We start from the raw sequence: 15,863 nt of genomic DNA, 5'->3' as shown, positions 1-15,863 counted from the left end.
ACATATCACAGACACAGGTGACAAGTGTGACCTTCTAGCTCAAATTTTTTTAAAGTCAAACCAATGTTAACCAATCACTTTAACTCCAAAATGGGATTAATCCACTTTTGACCAAACTTGACTTTTAAAATGCAAATATGTGTATGTTATAGACGTTGGGATCAAATGCACCATATCGCGTTTGAAAAATATTTTGGGGAAGGCTGGCAAGAAATGATTACAATTTTGAGTTTTATTTTTAAAAAGGAGGCAAATCCAAAACAGCTTCATTCCAAACATGCCAAAGGCAGCTATAAACCCACTAAATGGTAACTTAAGAATAGTTATATAACGTTATGAGTTCAGATACTAGTCATGTTGTCGATACAACTTTACACCATCGGTGCAAAGTTTGAGAAAAACATGATGAATAATAGATTTTTACTATTATCATGAGGAAGTCGGGTCATGTTTATCTTGACTCGCCGAACATTGTAGTAATGTTATTTACATTAAACATTCAGTATGAAGGAGTGTATTTTGTGATGGGGTGCAATAACTCATGAGCACAACTGTACATGTTTATAGACACTCGAAGAAAAAATATATACTGTATTTTAGGCTGGTTAACATATAGTCCTACTAACTGTTGTTTAATCTTTGGATACTGAATTAATTTGGGGGAAATAATTACAATTGTATGATGATATTTTCTTTGAATATAGAGTTCCGAATTTCACAATCAATAGGGAGTTTACTGATAATTAATGAATATAAAAGCTTCCCAAGAACTACCCGGTATTAAGGTATAAGGGAGAAAAATAACTATTACGATTGTTGAATTTATACGAATGTGCAAAAGTGCAACATCAGCACAGCAAGAGTTAAAGGAAATATCAAACGAATGGACATTTTTAACCAACAACCGGTAGGTTCAAATAATTGCTGAGAGTGTATTATCCCCCCCCCCCCCCCCCCAAAGAAGGGCGTCTTATATTTCAGGTGCGCAGTTTGCACATTTGAAGGGTGTACTTTATACTTTATTTCCACGGGACCGTTTTAGTTACCTATGTTCCATTTGGGCACTATCGTTTCATTAAAAAAAAAATTAAACATGCAAATTTTTTTATTTCTATATTAAAGGAGTATGAAACATTTGGAACAAGATAGCTTGTGTGAAAACAGAAAAATAAAAGAAACAGATCAACAAAAGTTTGAGAAAAATCGGAAAATAATGAGAAAGTTATGAGCACTTAAATATTGCGATCACTAATGCTAGGAGATCCCGGTCAAATTGGCAATGCGACAAAGATGTGTGATGTCACTTGTGAACAACTCTCCCCATTACTTTAGTATTTATTTCTCTTTAATTGTCTCTTTATCACATCTATCAGTAGATCGTATGCTCCTTCTGTAGGAGGGCATGTAATACAGATTTAGAAAAATCAATCATGGATAACGAGTTTGTATCACCATGAGAAAAGGCAAAATGAGACATTTTAGCGGTATTTTATAGTTCATCAAAGGGAAAGTTGTTCACATGTGACATCACACATCCTTGTCGCATTGCGAATGAGAGGATCTCCATAGTATTAGTGATTGCAATTTTCAAATGCTCATAACTTTATCATTATTTGTCTGATTTTTCTTTGTCTTTGTTTTTATTCTTTAATTTTTCTGTTTTGACACAAGCCCATTTGTTCCAAAGGTTTCATTCCCCTTTAAATGCGTCGAAAGGGGACGTTTGAAATTTCTACATCCATGTAGCTGCACGTAATGCCATCACTGTTTACATGTATTCTTTGTTGCACAGGTCAAACAAACTCAATCCTCGATTTTCGATAATTTTTAAACGCCCTCTACGTTGATATTTGCATGCTCTCATACCTATAAACTGGAACTGGAGGACTCTATAACTTTAGATGGAAAGTTAGGTATAGATAGATATGAATTTGCCGAAATTATGATCAGGATATTAATGCTGAATGAAATCTCCACACCGAAACTTGGACAACGATGCAAACGAGTTGTTATTGTTCATTATTCATTCATTATATCATCGTTATTCTTTTATTCATTCATTGAATTCTTTATGAATTTATTTTCGTAATGAAATCAATTCAATTAATTCATAGATTCACCCTCACATCAATTTTATTCATTCATAATTCATTTGTTCACCCGGTATCAAAGAGTTGCGTCTCTTTTCTTTCTGTTTTAATTCATCAGCTATCCATTGCGATAAACAACAAATGAAAATTCGACCTTTTTTATAACAGATACATTACAATGTCTACACCATTTATAAGCTGTGTTTTACTAAGTGCTTGTTTAAAATGGAATATATTTGGTGTTTCTTTCCGTGTTGCTGTTTCTGATTATCTAAGGCACAGAATGATGGCAGAGTTATTGCCTTAATCTGTAAGTACACAGCAAAAACTGTGGTGTTAACCGGTGTACTTAGAGGACCACATCAGTTATTTACACCGGTGTTAGTTTTACACCTATAGGTGTTAATACAACACTCTTTGTTGTTACATTTACACTCTTTGGTGTTATGTTTAATCTCTAGGGTGTAATTTTAACACCTCAGGGTGTGGTCCTCTAGTAACACCAATGGGTGTTAGTTATAACACCGCTGATTTTACAGTGGCTTCCTGATATTCAATCAATAAATGTGTAACATAAGTGCTCAATATATACAATAACGGTTCAAAAACCAAAGATTTGATGGCCACTACACTATAGGGAGCTTTAACAATATAATTGTTGCTTGCATATAATCGAAACGGTTGCAAGCAGTCATACCACCAATTGTGCGACTAAACGTTTGTCCCGGCTGCTTTCGTCTGGGGGAGGGGGGCTGTAGACATGCGTGACCAAATTACTTCCAAACACCCCCCAGCTAAACAAGTTTCTTTCTCTGTGTGCAAGATAACCCCCTAAAGAAGTTTTTTGAGGGTTTCATTTATACATTTTTGGCCTCTAAACAAGTTTTGTATATTCTTGCTAACAGTAAGATTAGACAAAACTACATTCATGGGTATGGCATACCCTCCGGTGCTGTTAGGTTTAAAATACCAATCAGGAAGAAACTGAACACTTTTCAGAAACGAGGAGGAAAAATCCCCGGGAAAAAGCTTGGAAAAAAAAAACATAACCATTGACTAGTCTTTCAAAACCATCCCTGATTTTGAAAATCGGTCCGCGTTCAAACTGAAAAAAAAGCCCTCTTAACGCGTTTTCTTGGTCACGCATGTGTAAAAGCAATATATTTGACTGTCGCCCCCACCCCCGGGGGGACTTCAATGCTGTGTTTCTCCGCGATGCACGGTCGATTACTCCTTTATTTTCAGAATTAGGGGGGAAATGATCCTAGTTATCCCTAACATACTCTAATGAGCACAAAAAGGACACATCCATGCGCAAACCAAACCATCACGACATCTTATTCACTTAGTTCTTCTCGATGTATTCAACGATTTCCAATCCCCAATCTCCCAAAACAGATTCCAAGGTCTCTTGTCAACCATTCCTTCGTGACGTGTTGCCAGTCTCTTGATTTATCCTGATGCCCTAAAAGTGTCGGACGGGTACTTAAATTGTCATGATAGGTTTTTAATAGTGCTTCCCACTTCGCTGGCTTTCAGCCTCCAAGAATAGGCTCGGATGACTAGAAGGAAACACAAACGGATGCTTTAAAGAGCCATACACTTCATGTATGTCATTTCTGAAGGTTTCCATCATCTGGACCAACCTAATAATACATGTGTACCGTGGAACCACTACATGTACTTGGAAAAATGCATGGTGATGAGATATTTGATCTAACCTTGTCGACAAAATAGCCTTGTCACGGCATGTCGACATGTTTTGAAGGGTAGAACTGTAAAACTTGACTTGTCAACATAGCGAGATATGTTATCTTGCCGAGTCGACTGATGGCGGGTAACGCGTCTTGTCGACATAAACGTTTTATAAGTCGACTTGGCAAGATACATATCTCACCATGTCGAAGTGTAGGACTGAACATGTTAAGTCGACTAATGCTGTAGTTTCATTTTCCGTACGGTGTCCGTACGGTGAGTCGAAAACAGCTCTTTAGGTCTTTTCATACGAACCACATACAGGAAGCTGGTACAAATATGATAAAAACGGCCGTTTTCGACTCGCCTTACGGCCATCGAAGGCCCAATGTGACTGCGTCATTTGCAAGATAATGTAAATTGCCATAATTGTCGACAGAGTAACGCAATCCAGTCGACGTTGTATGATTTTATCCTGCCATCTAATCAATTAGGTATGTTGCTTTAACGTATCTGTAGAAATGTTGTGTAAATAACCGACTAAAACTTCATGTTCCTATTGTAACTACCTGTGTTGACCAAGAAGGATTATGATTTAACGGGCCGTTTGTTGGCGACAATAGTTCGTGTTGAAATCACGTTTGTCACTCGGTGGGATGTTTGTGTGATGTTTATTTTAGAACATGTACGCAAATGGTGAGAAGAATGCATCTCGTTTGAGGCTGCAAAGTAAAGAGTAATCCTGTTCATTGTTCACTGGCGGACCCATATTTCGTGGAGATGGGGGGGGGGGAATTATTCCAATTTGTATTTTTAGAAAAGGAATCATCTAGTCTCATAAGCTGTTGGTTAGCAAGAAATGCTCAAACTGTCGCCAAAATAATACACGCAAGTCCCCCCCCCCCCGAAAAAAAGAACAATTAAAAGTTCTTTAAGTTCTTAAAAGGAATGAATGAGCCCCTCTTCCTTTCCATAGGAATATGAGCGGGTTGCCCAGCCGAAGGAGGGGGGTGCGGAACCTCCGCAATATCCACTATACATGTGAAACAATATTAATGGTAAAATATGTGTCGCTTTATCTTGTGGGTTCATTTGTCATCTGGCATGTCTGGGGGCTGAAGACCCTGTCATAGCTGCTTCAGGGGAGGGGGGGGGGCCGTCGGGAACGCCGCCAATTTTAGATACACCAACGTAATTGATGCATACTATGTGAATGTACTCAGTAACGTAATTTTTCAGACATAAGAGGGGGCCAGACGTAGCATATGGAACAACATTTCTACAATACAAAAAAATGTGCGAGCAAGGGAAGCTAGCGAGCAAAAAACTTGTGACCTTGACAATAGATACATATACCAAGTTTCACAATTTTCCTTTCCTTCCCCCTTTCTCCTGTTTAATGATCGTGAAAAGATAGGGGGTCCTTTGCCCCAAGCCCCCTACCTCCATAATCAGTGAATCTACCAGTAATGCTTGAATATTTGCTTAACATGCAATTTTGTCTCCAGCAACAATACGTAACACATGTAAGAAGACCTACGTTGTTATTCAACTTGTTGTTTTCTCTCGGAAGTATACACGGTATCTCGGTTTTAATTGGAAAATACAAAATGCCAAATAATGCTCGCTGCTGAGCTTTATAATGCGAATTTCCATGAATAATTATCAGTTTAATGTTTGATGAGAAAGCATCCCCACCTGAATCACATCAACCATGTCAACGCAAATCTAGAGCTCGTCTTCATGATTATTTTGTATGCAAGAAAAGAGAAACAGGTTGTATTTGATATTTGTAATTGGTTTTCGCACTTCAACGTTAAGAAACCCCTGGGGCCTGCTATTTTGTCAACAATCTTACGGTGTATAGGCTTTCTTTCCATCCTCTTCTAAATCTTTTCCTTTCTTTATATTGTAGTCTTTCCAAGACATTGGAAGTTAAACCAACGAACCAATAGCTTTAGGGGATCATTTATATCCGATGAAAATGGCGTTCTAAAACTGCACCGGGTAGCTCGAGAGGGGGTTAACGACGGCAATTTTGGTAAGGAAAGGGCGGTTTGAATGGGGACGCCTCTAGCCCCCTTCTTCTTCGAGGAACTTCTTGCTTTGTGATAATTCTATGACGTGGTTTGGGGACAGGACTGGAAGAGGGGAGACGACCGACGTATGACGTAATTTAGTTCCTCAAAATTGAAAAATTTAGGGTATTACAAATGATAAACAGAATCGAATCATACTTCTTCCCTTGATGATACACATACTTCTTCTTTTAATATCTTAAACCCCTTTTTAACTTGAAAAATCATAGGCTGCCCTCCGACCCGATTATCCCCCCCCCCCATAAATCCCACTACACAATGGTTATTCCTGATTATAGGCCTATTACCTTCCTATATATACATCTGTGGCGATCGGGGGGCTGATCGTGTATATAGGACAGGTGCATGGTGTCGCCCCCCCCCCCCTTCCAGAGGGACAAAAAAAATCGCCATGAATGTTACTATGACTTAAAAAAAACCTCCGATTGCTTGTAGCTGGGTTCATACTTCAGAGGGGGTCGTACACAGAATCTCCCCCAATATATTCATAAAGAGCCATGCTCTATATTGAATTTTTCAAAATGAACCTGTTGATCGAGAAATTCCGATATACCAATGCAGCCACCATATCTATAAATAAGCCATGCAACTTGTAGAGCTGTGTTCACAACAATATAATCACCATGTACTTGGAGTGCTTCGTGAATCTTCAATCTCCTCTTGTCGTTGTGACTACTGTCAGAGTGTGTATTTATTTTGTCTTGAAATCTGACATATTGCTTCCAAAAGCCCTTCAGAATGTTCAGGTACCGTGGATGTATATCCCATCATTAACGGATGAGTCTGGATACAAAACAAGGCATGGATCATCCAGAAACCTTATACTGAGCATCACTACAAAATGATTTGGAATAAGGGGGTATTAAATCACGCAATCGTGGCAGCACCACGACTGAGAATCTTCTTGGCTATACTTATGCTTCATTCAAGTGAAGTCCCCTTTTTCCTTTCTCGTTGTATCTTTGTATCTAATGTAATCATCCAACGTGATTTGCATCTTCATGGCTTTAGCCTACACTGTAAAAAAAAAATGTTTAAAATATTGAAGTATGTTCGGAAAGCAAGTCACCTTAACAACTATTGTTTAAAGTTTTAATCAAGTTGTTTTTAACAGCTTAAACAATTGAAAAATATTTTTTTGGGAGTGAGGGGCTTAAACTTTGATTGGCAGAAAATCAAGTTACGCATGATTTTTAGAGTTGCGGTTGATTGCAACTCTTTCTGGAACGGGCCCCAGTTCTGATACCCAGCTGAAATCAATGAATAACTATTTGAAAGATGCTATTCTAACCCTCCTTGATCGTCTTCTCAAATTCAAATGATCGCAAACGAGTCGGATGATGATGTTTACCTGGTTTCTTTATGATTCTAATCAGTCCTTAATCCCTCTATTTTCAATAAAGAATAAGGATACGTTTGATTTAAATAGCATGGTCGTTATCTGTCGCGTGAATAAACGCTTTACAATGATATCTTGGCAACATCTCTTGTTCCGATGTGGCACTTTGGTATCGATCAGTGATATCGATTAGGGAAGGAGTTGACAGTTGGCAATGCGCACCTCTGCTCCACAGGAAAATGAGATTTAATTAAACTTTCCTTCTGAAAATAAAATCAGCGTGGTTATACTGAAAGCAAAATATGCACGTCCGTATATTAACGCAAAGTATCATTTTTATCAAGGATATAACATTCGAAGACTCATCCCATTGCCATTTTGTGCGCTATGACTAAATACTAGTCTTGATTGGAGGTTAGTTGTTACATTTTTACAAACGTAAATAATCTATGATTGATACACGTCTGACAAAACTCAAATACACACACATACACACACACCTGATGATTTATAATGAAAATATATCTTGTAATAAATAGAGAGATATGTAATAAATTTGAATTTGGATTTCGAAAAAGGCATTAACCCCATGGCAGCCCAAAGCTGAATTGGGTGGAATTTACATCACATGATAAATACAAATAAATATACGTACACAAATCGTAGCATCTTCAAGTAATGACTTACAATTGGTGAGTGGAAGGAGAAAAAAAAAGAAATAAAAAAAAATGGAAATGGGATTGAGCATATCCGTTTAAAGTTACTGGGACAAAATTCACGGAAAGTCATACTAAGTTCATGAAGTTAACCATGTTAACTGGTTAATTTGATTCTGCTGTTTTATAACAGGACAGTAGCGGTGACGCATTTCAAATTAGTTTCAGACTTTTTCGTTAACGATTTCAAATTTGACTTTACCTTTAATGATACCCCCGCCAATATCGACGCATCAATCATCATCTTTCACTACATTGACAATGACCTTTGACCTCTTACACGGTCGCCCAGGTGGTAATACCAGAAAGGGAGAGATTCATGAAATATTAAGATTTGATGACAGACATTTATTGACATTCGCAGATTCGAGTTTATTTTGCTTATAATAGAACCGCGTTACACCTTATTTTTCATTCCAAATACCGAGATCCAGTAAGATAATAAACCAGATACCGAGGTATTGTATATCAGTTTGGGACTTTTAATAGAATGATTTATGTATAAAGAGATTCCCTCGCATGCAGAAGGGTCTTAACTTTTTTTCTTTATGTTAATGCCCATTTAGCTCTCTCTCTCTCTCTAAAAAAAAATTGATCCTGAGCCACACTGTTAGAATATTCATCCTTAAAGAGAAATGCCAGTAGTTGCAGTAAACACTGATTTCATGAGAAAGTCTGTAAAACCAGGCTTAATTATCGGTATATCATCGAGGATCTAGATCTGGTAAAGTTACATAAACTGAACTTTGTGAAATCTTGAAATCTACGCTGAAAATATTCACACTGAAGATCACCAACACAGATAGGCACACGTGGGACAGTGTATTATTATTGCTGGAATAAAGACCCGACGGAAGTGACCGAATCCGCGCTTATTTTGCTTATTTCTCAGCAATTACACAATTTCTTCCAGAATCCTTTGGCACATATTTTTTATTCATACAAACAGACACTTGGGTGGTCATTATATTAGATTCTGTAAAAAGTCATTTTGAGATCGTTACCAATACTGGAATTTATCTTTAAAATAAATGAAGTTCCTGCAGCAGAGTCTCGAGAACACCTGTAATCTTACCAGATCATGTAAAACTACAGGAAATTGGTATTTGGTGTATGGAACCTTACAAATTATAAAACACACTTTTCCCTTTTTTAAACAGACCTGTTCTGATAAATTGCAGAAAAATTCATGTTTTATGAATTTACAGAATGATTCTGTTATTGCTTTCTGCAAAAAAAAATTCCTGTAAAATCAGGGGTTTGACAAAATATTGTTTGACAAATCCTGATCATCTGCTGTGTGTTACATAATTATTAAAGATTTAATGCTCCTTTTTTTTAATAACATTTTAATTTTCTTCCTCTTTCAAATCAATAAGTTTACAATCACAATTCATATAAATAAAGATTCTTTGCATGTATACAATAAATAAACAATCAAACAAATAAATATATCAATGAGATTACAAATGTTCTTAAAATGATTACAAATGAAGTTAAAACTGCCAAATTTCTCTTCTACAGTGCGTATCAAAAAAAAAAAACGGGACAGATTTGAAAAGTCTATAAAATTTTTGTTTCAAATAATGATGTCTATATTTTGGTGTTAATAGATGCTCTAAGGTCTTCTCTTTGAAATGCAATTTAAAAAAATAAATTTTATTCATGCTTGAGCGAACACGTGACGTTTTTGTTGGGGGCTCAAAAAGAGGCTTGCGCCAGAATTGCAGAATATGTGTAATACAATGATCAGACTTCTTGCTAATCAGGATACTTCCTCTTGACCTTTTCATTATCTGTGCCACAATTTTCGAATTATGCTGTCAAATTTCATTTACAAAGTTATTTATTTAATTGAATTATTTTGTTTTTTCATTTAAACTTCTGTTACCTTTTAATTTTCCTTCATAAGTAACTGAGAAAAGAAGATTTTTTTGTCAACCCAAGCAAGAAGATTTGAATTATTAATTGGGAAAACTTGTGATTATTCAAATCGTTTTATTATGTGAAACAAATAATGTTATGTACCTTTAAAAGACATGAATCTATTTTTCAAGGGGTCATTAATTCCTTGACCAAGTTTAATTGCTTGACAGGAAACACAGGAAGGGATTCATGTTTTCAATGACAATGGTGTATTGAGTCAATTTTGAGGGAGCTAGATATGGCAGATCGGGTAAAATGTATTAAAAAGTTGTGAGCCTGCGAAGTGAGCACGCAAATATTCCCATTTTTTTTAATTACAATATCAAATTTTGTGATAGATTTTGACATAATATTCAGAAAATGATATCATATTTTACTTTCTATCTTTCCTTATTTCTTGTCCACTTTTTTTCTTGGTCATGATTTTTTTTAATTGAGGGGGGGAGCAACCCGAGCGCCCGCCCATCTGTGTGGCTTTGTTCAAAAGGCACCATAACCTTTGTAGCACATAATGAAAGGATTTGAAAAAAATCCATGCTCTCCCATAATTTGGTTGAAAAAAAAATTAGCTTGAAGAAGGAATATTCAAAGCTAACAGAGAGCATATTAAAAAGAAATAACAGAATAATTCAAGCAAATAAATAGATCTGAAAATGAATTTTGACCGCATGATTTGAAAATTATGGCAAAGATAATGAAAAGGTTAAGAGGAAGTCTGCTAATTAGCAAGAAGTCCGAACATCATATTACTCATATTCTGCAATTCTGGCGCAAGCCTCTTTTTGAACCCCCAACAAAAACGTCCCGTGTTCGCTCAAGCATGAACGAAACTAAATTTTTTTATAGCATTTGAAAGACAAGACCTTAGAGCACCTATTAACACCAAAATATAGACATAATAATTTGAAACTAAAATTTTATAGACTTTTCACAAATCTGTCCCGTTTTTTTTTATACGCACTGTATAACGATGTCAAAGCAAAGGGGAAAAACCCATATCAATCGACAAAATTAATTTTAAAAAACATACTTTGTAAAAGATGACTTTTTTCCCTGAAAGATAGAATAGAAATAATCTCTTTTGAACATATTAATTGTACAAGAATAAGAAAAAAAGGATAAAAGATTATTTCAAAGGTTACTTAGAAGAAGGTTATTATCCTAAAAAAAAATCTTTAAAAAAAATCTGAATGTACGCCCTCTCTGGAAGAAAAATACATAATGCTTTATTCACATTCCCCCACTGTCGCCCTTTTATCTGATTATATTCAAACCCCCTATATGTAGCTGGTAAAAATGGCTGTTTTCCGCTCACGGAACGGCGGCCGTAGGGGAAATGTGACTGCGTATACATTCGAGAGAGAATCCATAGTTGGGAAGCCTATGTCGTGCTGTAAATCACTATAAAGAAACATATTTTAATTGAAGTAAACAACCATTTTCTTAGTACATGAAGCCATATATACATCTATTTACATTTTAAATATTTCCGGCTTGTGGAAGAATTTCCGCCTTTCATTACATCCTCATCCTTGCAAATAATTTGTGCCCACACGAATAAAGCTAGATAATGAAGCTATAAATACTTTTAATCGCCAACGTTCGTCAATATAAAGCCAACAATTTCAAGTGATCCGAATATAGACATCTTTGTTTTGTTTGCAGCGCGCCCCTCGCGTTCGCGTTTGCCTTTGTCAACAAAAGAGGACAACTCTGAAAAAAATTGACTTATTTCGCCTTCAAATCACATGACCATTCATGCGCGGACAATAGGGGGTACATTAGTGAACACACGACAAAATTAGGAGCTGATGAGTGGATTAATTGAATGGAATTGTTACATACTTGTCTGGACACTAATCCACTTGAAATATAGAAGGCTGGCCTCCCGGTCTGATGCAAGTATTGAGATGTTTTTAGATCATGTCAAAGAGAATAAAGAGGATAAATAATTGAAGTATTGTTCACTTTTTGTTAACGCCTCAGACATGTTAGGGTAAAGAAAATCGAATGATTTGATCTATAGAGCGCATACCAGTCTAGTCAAACAATCGTTTAGCGAATTTAAAGGGCTTCTTAAGATGTGTGTTTATTTGAAAATGGGACTTTAATTAGGATCGTGAGAGGTGTTCAATTTCATTCACCAATACTATCTTAATCACCATAGGAACTCTGACCCCTGTCCCGCCACTCCGAAGCCCTCAAAGATCCAATGTAGTAGGGAAAAAACACAGGTTCACTTCATGATTTGAATCATTTTATTGAAAATAAACTCACCATAAAAACCATTCTCATCATCATAATCACCGTCATTATCATCTTCGTGACTATCATCATCGTCATCATCATCACCATCATCATCGTCGTCGTAGTCACCATCACTATCATCATCATCATCATCATCACCACCACCATCATCATCATTATCATCACCACCATCACCATCATCATCATCACCACCACCACCACCACCATCATCATTTTCATCATCGTCATCAACCCGTCATAATCACCACTTCAATTCATATCATATTTTGCCATTTTTGAACATACTACCAAATTATATTTTCTCCCCAACATTAACATGGTTTGGTTTTTGTAATCATCATTTTTTTCTTTCTGATTGAAGATTTAATGTTACCTTTACGTGTGCTATTCATCGATTGGGAGAAAATAACGATGTTCGTGAATATATCATTTTGGAAATACTCAAGGCAAACGAATGGCCCTTTCATTATTTTAAGAGAAAGTTGAATCGCCCTTCAATTTAGTCACCAATGGTCCATATTTGAATGTTTAAGTGAATATCATAATCGATTTGTCTTTGTCTACCTTTGCACATTGTCTGACTGTGTGATTGAATAGAGACGCATATCCTATATAATGAATTATAATTGATTTGGGGATGCATGTCGATATGTTATTGGATGTCCACTTTTAAATGAGACTGTAACGCACTGCGTACAAATAACGGGCTTGATGCCATGAAACCCACCCCCCCCCCCCCCCCTCATAAAAATAACCATCAACATGATCAAAAATGAAGAGAAAAAGAAAGTAAAGTATAAGAGAAGTGAATAAATAAAATGTCAATTCCTGAAAGTCATGTCAAAATTTGTCACAAAATGAGAAATTTGTATTTAAAAGTTCGAAAGCTTTGCTCGCTAGCATTCTTTTAAATAGAAATTTCCCCACTTCGACATGTCTCATTAGCCCCTCATATCTCTCTATCATTACGCTACTAGTGTTAAAAGGAGTGTGGTTATGAACAAAATTAGATCCTCCATTTTCATTAAATTTTGATGCTCCTTTTGTTATGCATACTTCAATTTATTTTGTTTTGTAAACAAATCAAACAAATAGTTGACAAATACATGGCTAATGGGATGAATAAATGAAAATTCTACCTAATTCTAACTAATTGATTTTGTTTCATAGTGTTTTTCTTTCTTCATGATTTTTTTTCTCGATGGTAGAATCCTGTAATTTGAATTTTCTTGAATCCGGACAATATCTCCTCCCTTTTTCAGGTTTGTAAAAGCTCATGTTCCAAGTATGCATACACTCAGCAAAAAAAGTTCTTGGGCACTTATAAAAGTTAAAATATTCCATATAGATATTTGATTAAAGGCAAATTATTGTATGTCAACATGACCAGACAATATTCCCTCTTCCAGTATGACATGACATTTTCATGTGAACAGTCATGCATGGGTGGTTAAATGCTTTAAACAATAGTAATGTCAGTAAAAGAAAATTGCAAGAAATGGACCATTCAAATGCTAATGATCATGACCATCCTGTAAGCATACATTCAACAATTTCAACAGGCGTTTATCATTTGAATTGAATGCTTAGGGATGCACCATGAGATACATAATGAGATGGATCATTTGGATACTCACTTTCAAGATGAAGCTTTCCAACCAAGAGCATGCAAGAGCAATAGGAATGTTGCAGTCTGGGCAGTCAGGCAAGTGGCTCGATATTTCCGAGTTTCACCAACAATAAAATTCAAATGTGAACCAGTGGTATTTGGCTACTGATGAAGTTAGAGACCATGACGTCGATGTGCTGCACTCATTCAGAGCCAGGGTGGACAAACAAGATATTGAATTTTCTTTTGCTAATGCCAAGATACTGAAATTTGACATTTTTTCATCGACTAACTTTGACAAAAAATTCAAGTGGAATAATGATGCATACAAGGTGGATAACTTTCTCTTCTCATTTAGAGTGGTATTTGACTTTAAGTTTGCTCTTATCGTTTAATGGATATTCATGCCACATAAACTTTCACAACTGAAAGAATGACTGATCTGTTTTCTTGCAATATTCTTTTACTGACATTGCTATTGTTTAAAGCATTTAACCACCCATGCATGACTGTTCACATGAAAATGTCATGTCATACTGGAAGAGGAATAGTGTCTGGTCATGTTGACATACAATAATTTGCCTTTAATCAAATATCTATATGGAATATTTTAATTTTTATAAGTGTCCAAGAACTTTTATTTGCCGAGTGTATAATAAGTTGTATCAAATGAAAGAGGAGGGTTTTTCGTTGAATAGAGCGTCTTTCTTTCACCTCATGCGAAATCTCGCACCATCGCACTCATGCCTATTTGCTATTTGTATAATATCGACAACCTATTTCTATCGCATTTTAAAGTATTGTTTGTATGATATCACGCGGTACCTGTATTTACTTAGTAATATAAGTTATGATTTATCATCATATCAATAAGTATATATTTATTCATGGGTGAATTCAGATTCCAATGTACATGTACAATTTGTACATGAACGTTGGAATCTGAATTCACCCATGAATAAATATATACTTATTGATATGATGATAAATCATAACTTATAATACTAAGTAAATACTTATGAAATGATAACATGTAATATTTTTGTGCAATATTTCATCACCTCATCATTTGACAGTTTATTGATATACGTGTTTTTCTGCACGTCTTAAAATGATTATGATATATGACCGCTTATATACCGTTGTTACTTTGTGCTTATAAACTGCGCTTTGATACGTGGTATCATATCATCATAAACTATATAGGCCCTATTAAAAAGATGGGGAAGGGTGGAGCGAAATGATTTTCAAACAAAGCTTAAAGCGAGGGAACGTAGTAAAACATTGAAGTTAGGTAAAAATTAAAGATTTGGATCACACTTTTGGTGGATGTAAAAAAAAGTGTAAGCAACAACCCCATCTCCTACATGCTTATGCCAACGCTGGATGCAGCCATGGAGGTAACCCCAAATCTGTGTAAAAATTGCATAAAATATCATCTTATATCCCCACGTATTATTTTCTTTATACAGCATTGTAGAATGACTATTTGCCACCATTGCAAGCGGTGATGCGGCATGCAGCTTTACCAGCTAAAAGTTCAATTCGGCCCTGATGTGGCAAAAGGGTTTATCTTGAAATTTTGAGTTTTTGACATAATTTCAAATCCGGGTAATTTTAAGGCGCTCTTTTCACTGGTGGGATCGGTTTGTCGCAAAAATGCGTAGCTTTCGAGATAGCATCGGCTATCTAGGTGAATTTCTTGAATTTTGGTCCAATTTTTATGGTAAAGCCGTCTATCTCGCACATAGCCGACTTGTAACCGAAGCCTTCCATGGAAAAATGGTCTATCTCTGACTTAGACTGCTTTACCATGAAAATTGTACTGTTAATCTTTCCTTATTTCAACGGGAAAACAGTTAACTTCAACTTAGACCGTTTTTCCGAAAAATATAAACCCCCCCCACTCTTTGCTATGTCAAAGATAGATCGTTTTACCATATTAACTGCCCGATGACGGCTACTCTCTTTTTTCTTAGACAGTACGTACGCGCCGCTTATTCCAACCCAGACAAATGTTGATTCGGATCAGTATAGAGAAAAATCTAATAAGCATAATGCTGAAAATTTTATCGAAATAAGATGTAAAATAAGAAAGTAATAACATCTTAAATTTTCGCT

The sequence above is a fragment of the Lytechinus variegatus genome, chromosome 8 (assembly GCF_018143015.1).
Source record: "Lytechinus variegatus isolate NC3 chromosome 8, Lvar_3.0, whole genome shotgun sequence".
Classification (NCBI taxonomy): domain Eukaryota; kingdom Metazoa; phylum Echinodermata; class Echinoidea; order Temnopleuroida; family Toxopneustidae; genus Lytechinus; species Lytechinus variegatus.
The sequence above is the reverse complement of the archived record's forward strand: the minus strand, read 5'-3'. Positions refer to the sequence as shown.